This window comes from Maniola jurtina, chromosome 10, assembly GCF_905333055.1.
Source record: "Maniola jurtina chromosome 10, ilManJurt1.1, whole genome shotgun sequence".
In the NCBI taxonomy this organism is placed as follows: Eukaryota; Metazoa; Arthropoda; class Insecta; order Lepidoptera; family Nymphalidae; genus Maniola; species Maniola jurtina.
Genome location: NC_060038.1, coordinates 7,064,215 through 7,081,109, shown reverse-complemented (window position 1 = coordinate 7,081,109; position 16,895 = coordinate 7,064,215). Strand labels below are relative to the sequence as shown.

Sequence of the window (16,895 nt, the reverse complement as noted above, 5' to 3'; positions counted from 1 at the left end):
TGGCGTTGTTTCAATTCACCACCCAGTATTTTAAGACTGCCTTCGGTGTTTATAAAACTTGAAAGCTTCTTTTATAGCGTTTGTTAATTGTTTGAAAGGGTTTTTATTGGAAAACTTTTAAGTCATTTGGGCTTCAAACAGATTTTTAAAAGTTGGTTATCTCAAGCATTTGGGACATTTTATTCATAAATAATAATTCACAGAAATTTCCTGAAAATTCATGTTTCTCATAAAAAGAACATTAGTTGAACAGTGATTAAGTTATTTATACATGTACTAGCTGACGCCCGCGACTTCGTTCGCGTGGATTTAGGTTTTTTGAAATCCCGTGGGAACTCTTTGGTTTTCCGGGATAAAAAGTAGCCTATGTGCTAATCCAGGATATTATCTATCTCCACACCGAATTTCAGCCAAATCCGTCCAGTAGTTTTTGCGTGAAGGAGTAACAAACATACACACACACACACACACACACACACACACATACAGACTTTCGCCTTTATAATATTAGTGTGATTAAATTCAATTCATTTTTGCCTAAAACAAGACCAATAAAAGTTTATTTAAACTTACCCATATTATAAATGCAAAAGTGAGTTTGCTTGTTGGTTTATTGGTTAGTGTTTCAATCTCGACGCAACGGAGCAACGGGTCTGAGTGGTTTTAAAGTCAAAGACCTGGAAAGTGACAGGATAGTGACACTTATCCCGGAAAATGAAAATATTCCCATGGGATTCTAAAAGCCTAGTTCACGCGGACGAAGTCGCGGGCATCAGCTAGTAAGGCGATAAAATTACAGGAAAACAACTTACTATATAATTGAGAATGATAAAGCCGAAAACTTTGGTGTACTTCCAAACTTAAATATGAACAAGTTGCTGAAGCTAAGTGGTAAGGACAATATTTATTAAAGGCGGGACACAGAATTTTATTAAAAATGTATGTCCAGTATGGTGACCTCAAAATAACTCAGGAAGGTACTTCGGGTTTCAAGCTTAATAAAAACAAAACTTAACTGCAGAGAGCTTCTTTAATGTGAGAAAATATATTTGGGGTTGAATTTCTTGTGTGAAATTAAAATCGATACTAGCACGCATCCCGGCTGGGGCTGGCTAATTTTTGTTCAAAACAATCAAAGAGTTCCTCCAGGATTTTAAAAATCGTAATGGATAAAGTCACGGGCATTATCTATTTGGTACAGAGAAAGCTTGCATGCTGATATAGGCTACTTTTCATCCAGGAAAAACCTCGAAAATCCATTTTATCCATGCGGACGAAGTTGCAGTCATCACCTATAGTACTTTATAAAATACTTAAGTATCTACCTAGCCTATATTGGTGATTAAAGTAGTGTTAGGCCATGCTCTTCGTGTCCCAGGGCTTTTATATCTAACGTTTATCCCAAGCCGACGACCTGCACACCTGCGCTACAATGCCAGGGATGTAAAACAAAACATATTATTTAAATTCGAAATGTATTTTGCATATATATATGGAAAAGATAGAAATAGATTTTGTGAAAAACAAAACGTATAGGTACATTAATTTTGGAAATCATCCGTATGTCTGTTACCTAAAAAAACGACTGAATCTTTATGAATTCGGCACAGAAATTGTTTGCATCCTTGAGACGGACAAGATTTCAGACAACTTCTTGCTATATATTTTTGACTAGCTGTGCCCGCGACTTCGTTCGTGTGGAATAGTGACTTTTCGCGCTTTATATAACCACGGACGCTCAGGCGCGAGGCGCCGTGATTCTTTAAATTGACATAACTTTTTTATTTATGAACCGATTGACATGAAATAAACACTAAATCCTAAGTGAAGCTTACTACAATATATTAGTGAAAACCGTATCTAAATCAAATAAGCCGTTTCTGAGATTAGCGTGCACAAACACACAGACAAACAGACAAACAGACAAACAGACAAACAGACAAAAAAAAAATTAATTACAATTTCGGGTTCGGCATCGATATAATAACAACCCCTGCTACTTTTTTTTTATATATTCCCATTGTACAGACACCACTTTTCTACAATTTTATTATATGTAAATAGATAATGAATCTGACTGTCAAAACGGGATAAAAATACTATGCTTGTAAAGATAACATCGTCTTCTCTCTTGAAATACCATAAAAGTGAGGATACCAGTTTGTGTTGTGATATATCATGCAGGTCGAGTCCTGGGCGTTTTATATTTTATGTCCCTAGTGGGCGAGCTTACCACCTGCGTCCTTTTACTGCGGGCAGAAAGTTCACATCCGAAACGTTAGGTAAAATCCACACACCGATATTCCGGCTAAGGTAAACTTCTCATGAGATAAAAGCTATTAGCTACAAGGCCAGAATAACCTGGATTAGTTTACTAAAGCAAAAAAAAATTTCAATATTCAGTAAGTACCAAAACGGCAGTAGCCGACGTTGGCCACTTTATTTAAATGGGACTGGGCAGGTCATATTGGTCTATATCAAATGACTTGTGGGCAAAACCTGCCTCTTTCTGGACACCTCAGAACATCAAAGCCAGCTAAAAGGCCGAAGCGATGAAGGCGTGATGAATTAGATAATAATAGTTGGGTGGCCCAAAGAGGTACTGATTAGGGAAACGTGGAAAATAGGAAAGAGACCTTTGCCCAATGGTGGGATAGTACAGACTAATTTAGATTACATTAGATTAGTAGAAACCTACTCCGAATAAGAGACTACGTATGTCATCTTAAATTCAACACAACGTTTGCTGCAAGATGACAAATTATTACTTTCCATTTTGGGACACTCCTTGACAAGGGTATCAAAGTTTTCTCTGAAGGTATGAAAGTGATCGCTGAATTGAATATAAATCACAATGAGGATACAAAAGTACCTAAGTAATATAAAAGTGCAAATGAAAAGCTCATCACTAAAACAGGTACTTAAATAGAGATAGGTACTAAAACTCAGCTATAAGACTAGGAGATTCTTTTTCTTTTTCAAGTTCTTGAACTTTCCTTATCAAAACGACTGGTTTTCTTTCCCCGTTCCCCTAATTCTTAGTTAAGCTAGCTTTAAACTATTTTTAATTTTTATATTATATTTTGTATTTTTTACTGTTTATATGGGTCCCTAACCTGCAATAAAACGATTTTATTATTTATTTATTTATTTATTTATTTAAATAGACTTTCACTTTTCCAATAATACGATAAGATTCTAAATGCGCATGCACATGTACGTTTTTAACACGCAAAGCTACGTCTCTCTCTGTCTGTGTCATATTCTTCATTATTGAGGATTGTAACCCCCTTTCACTAATTACATAATGGTAGGAGTTTTCTTAGAATAATAATGCGGTGGATTCTCAGATCCTTCTGTAGCTAAGCTATGTCTTGCCTACTAAAAATATATGTCATAATTATTGTTATGTCAATTTTTTTGGCGCAAATTCAAATTATTTTCTACGTAAGTACAGACTGTTTTACGCTGGAACAACAATATGCTGAGCATGCGGCAAATGCAAATATTAATTTTGCAGCCTTAGGTAGGTGCCAACGCACTTGAACTGAACTGCAGCGGCACTGCGCGCCGCGGCAGGCGCGCTGCCCATATTCTCTCCAGCCGCGACGCGCGGCAATGGGCGCTGAAGCGCTGTGCAGCGCCGCTCTAGTGCGATATGCTCCATACAAAATCATAGAAATAATATTTTGACGCGATGTGCCGCGTAGTGCAGTCTCGTGCAGTGCAGCTGCAGTTCAGTTCTAGTGCGTACGCACCTTTAAATAGCATGCGGCAGTCCATTTTGTGCCGAGACAACTGTAGCATATAACGGTAGAATTGAATTACCTACTATCTTGGATGAATTCATCCAAGCCTACTTACTATACGACAATCTGCCAACCATTTTTGCTTCACTTTAAAATTATATACCATGCAGCCCTATGGCATGCCACGCACTATATTGCTTTGGCGTAAATTAAGTTGCATAACACATTTTCCAAACACGCTTCACGACGAATATGGTTTTTGGGTAAACATTTAAACACGTATTTAAATCAATCAGCTTATAGTAAATATTTTCTGAGATACTTCGGCTTACTAGAGCGAATATAAATGATTTATGGTAAGGTTGCCGTGACGTATGTAGAACCCCAACTGTGGCCAACGATATTTTGAATCATATATTTTATAGTCTCATAGTCCCTACTATCATTTCCATTCCATGGTATATTGCAATAATATACTTCATAAAAACCATTGGCCGTATTATGACAAACTACAAAAGAACTACAAAAAATGGATGCTCATTTTTAAAAGCAATAATTTCATTCGCTTGGATTTAGGTTTTAAATTTTTTTAACTTTTTGATTTTCTAGGCCAAAAGTTTTTTCTAGGTTAAGATTTTGTAAGTTAAAGGTTTTCTAGGTTTTTCTAGGTTATGTCACGGTCCTGGTTTATAACTATATTGGAACTTTCCAAGTTTCCGTAAACAGTACAGTGGGATATCACACGCCCAACAAATATTTCAAACTAAGTCAAGTGTAAATCTTCGTAGTAGAGACGCGGAAATAATTTATGTGCCCTCAAAACAGAGCCGTAGTCCATGAAATGAAGCAGCATTCAGAGAACCCCGTTATTACGCCGCTGAGATATATAATTATGGTGCATATCAAAGTTGTTATGCTGTAAAATAGGACTTCTGTGTATGAGCGTGCACTGTGTTGGTATAAACAGTGAAGAATGATACCAAACAACCTGTATCCAATTTAAAAATAAAGATGAAGTATTAAATATGTAAAATGGTAAGTTTAAAATGATAACGCAATATTCGCTTACCATGCCTAAAGCTTCCACAGAAATATCCTAACTATAGTATCAAGTAAGGTAACCTGTGATAAATAAGTACAAAATTAAACTATGGTTTTAAATAAAATGGTAACAACCTTGGGATATTTTGAATTAAAATAATGTGAATTGTGATCCACTTAATGAATTAAAGTTACTCTACCTTCCTTGACTAGGAATCTATTTACCTAAGTATATTATTTTAACAATTATTACCTAGTTAGTAAACGAACCCCCTAACAATAATTTACAGTTTTTAACGCTTCCTTAAAATTTCCCATGGCCTGTGGTACAATACATATCTAAGTAGGATTTCGACTCAGACCTGTTCAAGCTCAAGCTGTACGCATTGCTACAGAAAAATTGACTTTTTAATTTATAGATGCAACCTAAGCTGGAGTGCGTTTGCTTAGAAGATGCCTATTCACCCTTAACTTGAAGGTACTTATAATAAAAGTGGTCAAGAAAATTGAAGCCTTCCGGCGTTCCATATCCTTAGCGGTTCAAATCAAAAACGTGGAAGCAAATCGCTTCATGCGTCTCCGTGAAATTTCGACTTTGTACAGAAACCTACGAGATACGATAGTAGAAAGGTAAAGAAGGAAACTGGTCAAAAAGTTCTTTAACACACTCTTCAAAATAATATATTATCATAATAAGTATAAAAGGCCGATTTAGCAATAGTGATATTCATCTTTTGTTTTTTCAAGAAAGCATGATTTATAGAAAGTTCAATGCTTGGTAAGCACAAAATCTTTTTTGTTAATTAGTCAAAAGTAAGCAGTCCCCACAAAAAGACAGGTAAGCGGATTTTGCATTTATCCCATTATACTCCCCTGATATCGTTCTTGCAAAAAGAAAATTGAAGCCCTTCTTTTTAAAATAGAACAGATGTAATTTAATCCGATAGGTACACTCTTTTTATGTAGGTTTTAAAAAATATACCTTTTGATGGTAAAGCTACTGAGGTTAATTCTGTATACTCTACATATTATAAAGAAATGATTTGTTGGTAAGTCAAAAAGGTGTTAAATTATAGAACGAAGCACTGAATTAGATACACAAAACAAAGAAGTATAAAAATAATAAGTATCAACCATTTGCCTGAGTAGTAGAAATAGTATTGAAAAGGAGACTTGTCTTTTTATCTCGTTCAACAGTGGTTAAAGATTACCTCTAGGTAGTTGTTGCATAGTAGGTACAGAACTATATACACAGAACATATTCAACAGATATTCCATAGAACAGGTTCTTTGTTATAATATAGTGTAAGTACTAGAATTAATATGTTAGCGGAATAGTTCTTAATAGAGTAGATATTTTATTTATTTAATAAAATCTTTACAACTTTTGAATCATCAAATGCATCTAGCGCGCTGGTCGGGAATGCCTTTTTAACGACAAGAACCAGCAAATAAATATAGGTAATCAAAATGCTTCTTTGAAAGCAAAGTGTCCAACAGTATTAATGTATTTGGATAACATATTCATGGTAAGTACGTCTAGACTCTAGTATATAATATTTCGTACCTATTCAACAAAATACTAAAGTGTACCTACATACCTACTTACCCAATTTGAATTAAAAATAATTGCCTCAATCAAATTGCTTAAGCTTCTAATTTTGCGTGTTGACTATGGCATAGAACAAGGCACTAATCCGCAGCCCAAATTAAAGAACAATAACTATTCTTGACAAAAATAAAAAATGTTTCGGAAATATTAGGGGAATAAAGTTTGGTGACCAAAAGTTGTGCAACTTCTTCTGTACTAAGTATATTATGATACTACAAGTGTAAATTAAAAATTTATAACGCCCCCGACAAGTGAAGGTTACAGTAACTAGAAAAGAGCTGATAACTTTCAAACGGCTGAACCGATTTTCTCGGATTATAGCTAAGAACACTCTCGAGTCTCGATCAAGCCACCTTTCAAACAAAAAAAACTTAAGTAAAATTTAGTTTTTTTTTCATTAGTTTAGGAGCTACGATGCCACAGACAGATACACACGTCAAACTTTATGGGTCGGGGGTTAAAAATTAATGTCATAGGGCAGAATAGTGCTATAACCAGCTCCAGTATATAGACTAAGTACCTGTAAATGATTTTTTAACAGTATTTTAGTATTTTCAGATCATGAACAACGTTATCCTGTCGATTCGCCGAGCTTGCGTCCGGAGAGAACCTTTCGAGACTGATCCTACATTTTATAAGATATTTCATATCATAAACCCTAGCATGATCGCTATTTTATAGCGGTACTTCAAGGTTAACGTGTTTCTTCTATATAACTACGAGTATTTTAGGCCCACGACCAACTCTTACAAAATATTTGTGTCTTTCTGTTTGTACTGTAAAATAATTTACTTATAACAGCTTATAACATTAAATTTAAAAAACCCCCGACACAAAAACTTCTATAAGAAAACTAGAAAAGAGGTGATAACTTTCAAACGGCTGAACTGATTTTCTTCGATTATAGCTAAGAACACTCTCAATCAAGCCACCTTTCAAACAAAAAAACTAAATTAAAATCAGTTCATTCATTTAGGAGCTACGATGCCAAGACAGATACACAGATACACACGTCAAACTTATAACACCTATCTCTTTGGGTGGGGGGTTAATAAAACATGATATTATTATTAGTAACTATTTCAGTACTTGACTGGGGTGAAGCTCAAAAGGAGGGTAATGTTTTAAACCGTATGTTAGTATGTGATTATTTTCCACCTTGTGTGTGTGTGTGTGTGTGTGAAAGAGAGTGATAAATATAATCACTAATAAAAAGTGTTTAGATAAAATTAATAGTTTTTCCGTCTCTTCATATGAAAGATTGAATTGAAGCCATTTGGGACTGGATTTGAACATTTTGATCAAAAGTGCTAAAAGGTAATATTTGTGATATAAACTCGTATGCTCAGTGTTTAATTATCTCATCAGTGTCATATTTACAACGAAACTAAGCCAAGGTTATTTAAACGTATCAAGTTCACAATTCGCTAGTCTATAAGCCACACACGTATTACTACGGGTACGTGACTTTAAAGTTCCAAGTTAAAGCTCGTTTTGGTAAGTTAAGATCAACCCTGAGAGAATTTACTGTGCTAACGTTAAATTGATAACGAGAAGATAATAATAATATTAGGCTGCCTTTCCACCAGAGATGAGCTACGTGGCTAAGCAACGGATACTAATTATACGATACGGATACGAATACGGACACACACATTGACACGTGTCAAACCCACTAATAGGATTGCTTAGCTCAGTTCTAGCGGAAGAAATTCAACAAAGCTTAGTTCCGTTTCGATGCCGCGTAGAAACTGATATGAGGTAGGTACAGGTTTAATAAAACTGCCATATCCGTTTCAAATTAACTTCAAATTAACACTTAGCTTTGCGAAATAGACACATAGTTTCGTAGATTAGCTTTACTCTCGCGCACAGTTTAGTTATCACATCTCTGGTGGAAAGATAGCACTTATATAATCATGATCAACTCGTCACTGGCTCACTACTGAGCCGGGTCTCCTTTCACAATGAGAAGGGTTGTCTCCTCTCACAATGAGAAGGGTTAGGCGGTAGGCCCTAATCATCCACATTGGCCAAGTGTCGATTGGCAGACTTCACGTATCTACACTTTTGAGAATTTAGATGGTTAGGGATGATCACCTAGCTTACCAGTTTAGAAGATGGTAGCGCCTATGTTCCTATCAAGATTGTGGTGAAATAACAACACTGATCACACAAGATAGTTACTGATTTAATTTTGACTTCAAATTATGTTACAAATTACAAGCTGGACTAATGTATGCGGCGAGTAGGGAACAACAGTACTGAGTGACGCCTGTTTCATGTCAAAAGCCAGCTATTATAGAAAAGGCGAAATCACTGACGTCAGCATGCGCCCGCTACAGAGAACATTATGGAGAATTTTCTGGCGTAAAGATTTTCCTTCACCGTTATTGCAAGGATATTAATTGCTTAGAACGCACATAACTACGAAAAGTTAGTTGAATTGAAAAGTTGAATGTTCGGAATCAAAGCCCCGACCTCCCGGATAAAAAGCGGACTCATAACCATTAGGCTATCACGGCTTTACATAAAATAATATAATTTTACTATTTAACAAGGCTTTATTTACAACCTTTTATTTAACTTGTTGTATTGAAATAATTTTTGCAAATAACGAAAGATGAAAGATGATAATGTAAACAAAGGATATTTTTCCACAAATACTTAATTAAAGACAAATTACGAAATGACAAAAACAAAAGGACAATTAAATAAAAAATTCATTAAGAGGGCTCTCTCCGTCACTCGTTTTATACAATCGTAGTTCCAATTTCATTTGAATATTAAGCAACCAAAGTCCATGAAATTTTGCAGACATATTCTAGAAACTAATATCTGTGTCTGTGGTTTTCCAGATTTCTGTTAAAATATTCGGTTTCAAAGTTACGCGGTCGTAAAAATTTTCATACAAATCTTTGAGCCCCTGTAATTTTAAAACTACATATTTTTAGAAAAATCTAAAACACCACAGACACAGATATTAGTTTCTAGAATATGTCTGCAAAATTTCATGGACTTTGGTTGCTTAATATTCAAATGAAATTGGAACTACGATTGTATGAAACGAGTGACGGAGAGAGCCCTGTTAACATCGGACCTATCAAGAGTTCAAGCTTTGTACAAAATATTTCACGGCGATCTCTCCGTCACTCGCTTCATACAAACGTAGTTTGGTTCCCCTTTGAATATTAACCAGATAAGCTCGATTTAATAGTGTAAAAAGTAACATATTTATGTCTGTGATTTGCCAGATTTCCGTAAAAAATAACTAGTTTTAAAGTAGTACTAATAAAAAGTCTTCTTCACTCCGTCTAACTTTAACTGAAATTTGGAAAACCATCAGATATCCTAGAACGTATAGCTACAAAATTGAGTTTGATTTATCATAATCTGTCTAGATTCAAATGAGAGCCAAATTAACTGCCTTTTTTTGGAGCGCACTGCGAATAAAACCCTTTTAATAACGTTTTATGAAGATATCTTCTTGAAATAAAGACACGACGATGGTAGCTAATGAAATAGATTTTCAATGAAGAAATCCACTTTTTGCCATGTTTCCTTGTTCAATTCTTATAAAATAAAACGATAAGTATGGCTTTCAGACCGATTTATATCGAAATTTAATTAAATTGGTAGCGTTATCGAGAAATAGGTATTTATCAAGCACTAGATGATGCCGTAGTCTTCGTCCGCGTAGATATAGGTTTTTAAAATCCTCCGGGAAGGCTTTAATTTACCGGGATAAAAAGTACCTAAGAATATACCTACTCGAAAACAGTAGATTGGCCCAGAAAAATATAACAGACAGACTTTTTCGCAGTTATAATGTTAGTAATTAGTATAGATTGAACTATTTGAGAAGATTGTATTGTTAATTAAGTAGTTTTATTGCAACTTTGCCGCTCTCGTACATATTTACTTAGTAGACATATTATTTTACCCATGGATACCTTAGAACCATGGATGTCTTGCGAGATATTTCAGCGTAATAAAATTTCTTTTTTCTCTTCTGCACCCTTTGCATGACGACAAGACAATAATTTCCCGTGGGGCTTGAGTATTAAGTCCCGCGGGAAATTGTAGGCAAGGGACTGTTGATAAAAGGCTGGCTCTACGGTATTCTGTAATGTATCAGCCTGCCAGTCCGGCGCGGAAGTACACTATGTAGCCAGTATTCTTGGCACCAATCCATGATTTGTATGTTATTGCCTTAAATATATGCTTTACTAGCTGATGCCCGCGACTTCGTTCGCGTGGATGTAGGTTTTTTAAAATTCCCGTGGGAACTCTTTGATTTTCCGGGATAAAAAGTAGCCTATGTGCTAATCCAGGATATTATCTATCTCCATTCCAAATTTCAGCCAAATCAGTCCAGTGGTTTTTGCGTGAAGGAGTAACAAACATACACACACACACACACACACACACATACAAACTTTCGCCTTTATAATATTAGTGTATCATTTTCATCAAAAATATTTGAGATTCACTTCCTAAATGATTTTGATTGCTCAAAAAAAATATTGTGGGAATTCTTTTATTTTCCGGGATAAAAAGTAGCGTATAGTCGAGTCCTATCGGAGAGCATGCAAGCTATCTCTGTGACTGTACCTAACAGATGATGTCCGCGACTTCATCCACATGGATTTATGTTTAAAATATTAGTGTGAGAACTTCTTTGGTTTTCCAGACCAAAAAGTAGCCCGTCAGTCCCCGGGATGTAAGTAAGCCATATATGTACCGGTCAAAATAAGTCAAACGCATAGACTTATTACATTACTACGTAATTTATGCTTAAGAGGGGCTCTTCGTCACTCGCTCCATACAAACGTAGTTCGTCTCTCATTGGAATACTAACCAATCATACTCAATAGAATTTTGTAGAAACGTTCCGGGAACTAATATCTATGCCTGTGGTTTTCCAGATTTCCATTAAAATATTCGGTTTCAAAGTTACGCGGTGTTAAAAATTCACATACAAATCTTTGAGCCCCTGTAATTTTAAAACTACATATTTTAGAAAAATCTCAAACACCACAGGCACAAATATTAGTTTCTAGAATAATATGTCTGCAAAATCTAATGGACTTTGGTTGCTTAATATTCAAATGAAATAGGGACTACGATTGTATGGAGAAAGTGACGGAGAGAGCCCTGTTAAATGGATGGATCGTAAAAGCTAGCAGACAGAAACACTTTTGCATTTAAAATCTGTCATCGGTAAAAAGAAACTAAAATAGTACTAAAAACGTACGCAGCGGTAAAAAGGACGTCTTCAAGTGGCTCTAATACTAAATATTTCAGATCACGAACAGAGTAATCCTGTCTGATTCAAACCGATCCTTTTCTTGTGCTCTCCTGAATGCATCCGGGTCGGACCCTAGGGAGCGATCATTCACTTCATACCTTTTTTTATTATATTTGATTATGAACGATATATTTTGAGATATTTGTACCAGCTGTTTGTAAAATATTTCAACTTTCGAGCTCACCGATTTATCTTTTTTACTAGCTGATGCTCGCAAGTTCGTCGCGTGGATTCGAGTTTCAAAAATCCTGAAGCAACTCTGATTTTTAGGGTTCCTGTACCTCAAAAGGAAAAACGGAACCCTTATAGGATCATTTTGTTGTCTGTCTATCTGTATGTCTGTCTGTCTGTCTGTCCGTCCGTTGTGTCTGTCCAGAAAACCTTTAGGGTACTTCCCGTTGAACTAGAATCATGAAATTTGTTATGTAGGTAGGTCTTATAGCACAAGTACCTACAGGAATAAATCTAAAAACCGCGAATTTGTGGTTATATCATTAAAAAAAAAAATTAAAATGTGTTTCAATTTTCATAGTAAAATAACTATACCAAGTGGGGTATCATATGAAAGGGCTTTACCTGTTAATTCTAAAACAGATTTTTATTTATTTTTATGTATAATAGTTTTTGAGTTATCGTGCAAAATGTTGGAAAAAATACCCGAGTACGGAACACTCAGTGCGCGAGTCTGACTCACACTTGGCTGGTTTTTGGGATCATTACCATCAAAATAATCAATCGCCAGCGCACTAACTACTGAGCACGGGGCTCCTCTCAGAGGGAGAATTATCCTAATCTACCTTCTATACGTATGAAGAATAACACTCAGCATCATCATATCATGGTCAATCCACCGCCAACCTACTACCAAATACGGGTCTCCTCCCAGAATGAGAAGGGTTTAGATCATAGTCTACAACCAGTGGCGGTCTTAGGGGGTGGCGAACGGGGCAATCGCCCGGGGCCTCGCTCTTGAAGGGGCCTCGCGCAACAACCCAAGCAAATTATAAAAAATATACATTTTTTAAACATATTTTTTAATTAAAACTTTTGATTCTGATCTTTAATTACTTATTAAGGTTATTAAATAACGGTAAATTAAAATAAAGTTAGTTAACTAATTCATCGCTCGGGCAATCCCCGTATTTTATTTCGTTCGTCAGTTCTTGTCACCTTAGAATTATTTTGCTTGTAGTATGAGTTACAAAATTGTTACTGGTAAGGTTTTGGGGGTTCAAACTCCCAGACAAAGAAAGCTTAAAATAGACTAATTCTCGAATTCCTTCAGGCTTAAAATGTTGAATTCGTAAAATGTTGAATTTGCAAAATGTTGAATTTCGGAGTTGCTAAATGTTAAATCCCAAAATGTTGGATTCGCAAAATGTTGAATTTGAATTCCCAAAATTAAATGTTGAATCTTAAAAGTAAGCTTTTAATTCCCATATACGTAATTCACAAAAAAAACCGGCCAATTGTGAGTCGGACTCGCGCACCGAAGCGAGGGTTCCATACTCGGGTATTTTTTTCTGACATTTTGCACGATAAATCAAATATTTCAACATTCACACAACAAATTCAACATTATGAGAATTCAGCATTTTAGGAATTCAACATTTTGGACCTGAAGGCTCGAATTTACCATTCTCTTATTTAAATATATCGAAAAAGACAATGCCCATTCAAGTATGAACAAATGTACTGTCTTCAAGATTTTTGTATCACCATCAAATCAAGTTCTATCTGTTCAATGACATCATCAGAATATTTGTTGAAAAAATTAGTGAAAACGGTTTCCGCATTTCAGATATATTAACCATAAAAATTACAATATTTTGAGGTTAGGTTCAGCTAAAAAGTAAGAAAGGGTCTTAATAGGCTTAATAAAACAGTCAGTTTCAGATTTTTTTAAACAAAATAGTTGAGTAGGTATTCGACTGATAGCAGAGAATGAAAAATATAGCCTTTTATTTTACAAATACTCACCTACCTAGTACACGTTCACATACCTATAGGTACATCGCTGACCTACACGATTAACACCGATGACAGAACTCTACATGTTCTGTAGTAATAACAAATAATTAGTATGAATGATTGGATAGTAATTAGGAAATAATATACTTATCACCCGTATTGGATACAGGAAGTGGCAATTTGCAGGGCACATACTTAGTTCGAAAAATCGATATAACAAACAATAATATCATTTTTAAAAATGGACATCCCTTTTCAGTACTTTTGTGACAAATAAATGACAATCACAAATAACTAAAATAATGGCTTCTTACCAGGCTGCATGGTCTACGACCTTTGCCTTTTCTGAAGGGGATAAAAAAAATTAAAACACTACAATAATGGCTTAAATAACAGCTGGAAGTTTAAAAGCACTTTTATTTACGAAAAATATAATCCCAAAACAAATATTCATGAAACTTAGTGAAAAATTATGTTTTTATTTTAGCTTTAATAAATGAATAAAAAATTTAAGGTACAATGCTTCTTGTGAGAGTACTGTCCATGGGCATTGTCCTTTTGCGCTCGCTTCGCTCGCGCTTTTATATTGTATTAGTTGATGCCCGAAACTTCGTTCCCATCGATTCGGGTTTTAAAAAACGTCGTGGAAACTCAGGATAAAGTATCTGTGCGCAAGCTATCTCTGAATTATCTACCAAATTATAGCTAAGAAGATGGGCCCTGAAAAGGACTTTGGCTAATATTAATATGGTTTTTTTTGTAAATAATATATCAAAAATTTCGCGCTCGCTTCGCTCGCGCTTTTATTGTATATTATTTGATACCCGGAACTTTATCCACATGGTAAGTTTTTGAAAATCCCCCTAGGAACTCTTTGTCTTTTCGGGATAAAAAACATGAGAAAAGTAGAGTGAGGTGCTTTGAAATATAAAATTTTGTTATGGCTGAGCTCGTTTATATTTCTCTTTCTGTATTAAACAAAAAAGTTGCGCTCGCTACATATCTTTCAATTTTATTGAATACTAGTTGACCGGCCCCAGCTTCGCACAGGGAGCCTATCTATTCCATAGACAAAATATGGGTGGTATTATGGAACAGGTAGATTCCCCGTGCGAAGCCAGGGCGGGTCAACTAGTTATGACTAAGAGTCTACTTTCTACTAAGCTATTATACTGATCGCGATCGTTATGCTGTTACCCGTTGAGGAGTTCCAGCCTCTATTTCCGAAACTGTTCATCAGATCTTCACCAACCTTACATGGTACCAACCTGACAGTACCATACCTTTGTAAAAAAAGAATTGTGAAAATCGGTTTAAATTTGACGGAGTTATTGAGTAAAATCGATAAAAAGTTTGATCCTGTATCTCGAAGAATCCTTAATTTTTTTGGAATGAAAACTACCCTATATATTAACCCGGAGCACTTTCAGTGCACCTTTCATTTAAATCCGTTCAGTAGTTTTCGCATGATGCGCGTACAGACAGATAGACAGACAGACAAAAAATCTAAAAAAAATTGTTTTGGGATCTATATCGATAATAATACTTTCTGCGATTAAAATTTTCAAAATATATCAAATGTACAGAAATCGTCCAGTTACAGTTTTATTCTAAGTATCCAAGATTACGTTCTAGTATTGAGTGAGCTGGAAATGTGTAAATTAAAGTATTTGAAGTATTGAGTAAGGTAACATTGAGTAAGGTAAAAGTAAAAAAAACTGTGTGATACTTAAAAATTATTTCTGACTGTTTGTGCGAAACAAAACAAGGTTTACGAAATGAGTTCGCGTGATCGTGATGCCGGCAGAAAAATTGAGTCAGGTAGTTCAAAAAGGAAACGAGGTATCAAAAGAAAGCAGGTAAATCTACGTAGATCTTTCGTCTTATCATTCGTTAGATTTTTGCGCTTTAATTAAAGATTTTAGTCTTAGGAAAAGCCACTTATATAAATTTTAAAATTTATCATCTCTGTATTTGTTAATTTTGTAAATCTTTTAATGTAAAATATTTTAAAACTCTATTTATTTGTATAACTTTAGCATTTCTCCTCAAACATGAAAAATACCTAAACAAACAAACAGACCTACTTTCGCATCACATACTTTTCACGAAGAACAAACTAGGGCCTCGCAAGACCTGCCGCCCGGAGCCTCGCAATGGCTAAGACCGCCTCTGTCTACAACATGGCTAATTGCGAATATCCAGACTTCACACACCTTTGAAAACATTATGGGGACTCTTAGGCATGGAAGTTTCCTTACGATGCTCCTTCACCGTTATTAGATTTATAAGCAGAAAAATTACCTACTTAGCTTGTAAAGAAAAGTGAGGCCTTGATTTAAAAACTCATTTCGTCTAATAGAGGTAGCTCAATTTCTACTACAATAAAATTATTTTAACTTTAGTTAGCTTATCACGTAATCTATTAGGTACATAAAATTAGGTTAGGTCGTATAATCGGAAAAACAACTCTTAGCTGAATTAAGTTACATTTTACTAACATAAATTGCAGTATGTCCTGACACTGGCTTTTTCCAAGCAACATTCAAACTTTAGGTCAAAAGAAATTTTTCGCTAAAACTTTTTCAATTGAAATTGTATTTTTGCAACTTACTTTTTACAAAAAATACTCGGGATGGATATTTGTTAGGAGAAGTCTGCCAAGCGCGCTCCCCAGTGCTTTCCATAAAAACGTGGTTTAGTTGTCATTTGATTTACCATTAATTAACCAATCAAACTTAATTAGACTTTGTAGATACAAGTGTAAATTAAAAATTTATAACACCCCCGACAAGTGAAGGTTACAGTAACTAGAAAATAGCTGATAACTTTCAAACGGCTGAACCGATTTTCTTGGATTATAGCTAAGAACACTCTCGATCAAGCCACCTTTCAAACAAAAGATATGTACGATGCCACAGACAGATAAACGTCAAACTTATAACACCTTTCTTTTTGAGTCGGGGGTTAAAAATAGGTAAATTCTACGAAAAGTTAGAGGTGCGTGCTCGAGATAGAACCTCCGACCTTCAAAATAGGAAGCTAACGTCTTAATCACTAGTTTATCGCCGTTTTTTTTGGTATTTATGTAATAAGAACAAAGATACGAACATGATCCAAAAAGTACTACGAATTTTATACATTTCGTCCCTTCAGGCAACGCTGGTTGTGAATCACTTTTACGTCACAAGCTTATCACTTTAAAATTAGG

General features: G+C 35.1%; 1 long non-coding RNA gene across 1 annotated transcript; it reads right to left on the bottom strand.

Annotated features, from left to right (window-relative positions):
• Window positions 1–13,618: 13,618 nt before the first annotated feature.
• LOC123868887 lies at window positions 13,619–13,772 on the bottom strand. Its single transcript, XR_006796753.1, has 2 exons — window positions 13,740–13,772; window positions 13,619–13,697 (listed from the first exon to the last, which is right to left on the bottom strand). It is a non-coding gene; the product is annotated as an uncharacterized LOC123868887 (long non-coding RNA).
• Between the last annotated feature and the right edge of the window lie 3,123 nt (window positions 13,773–16,895).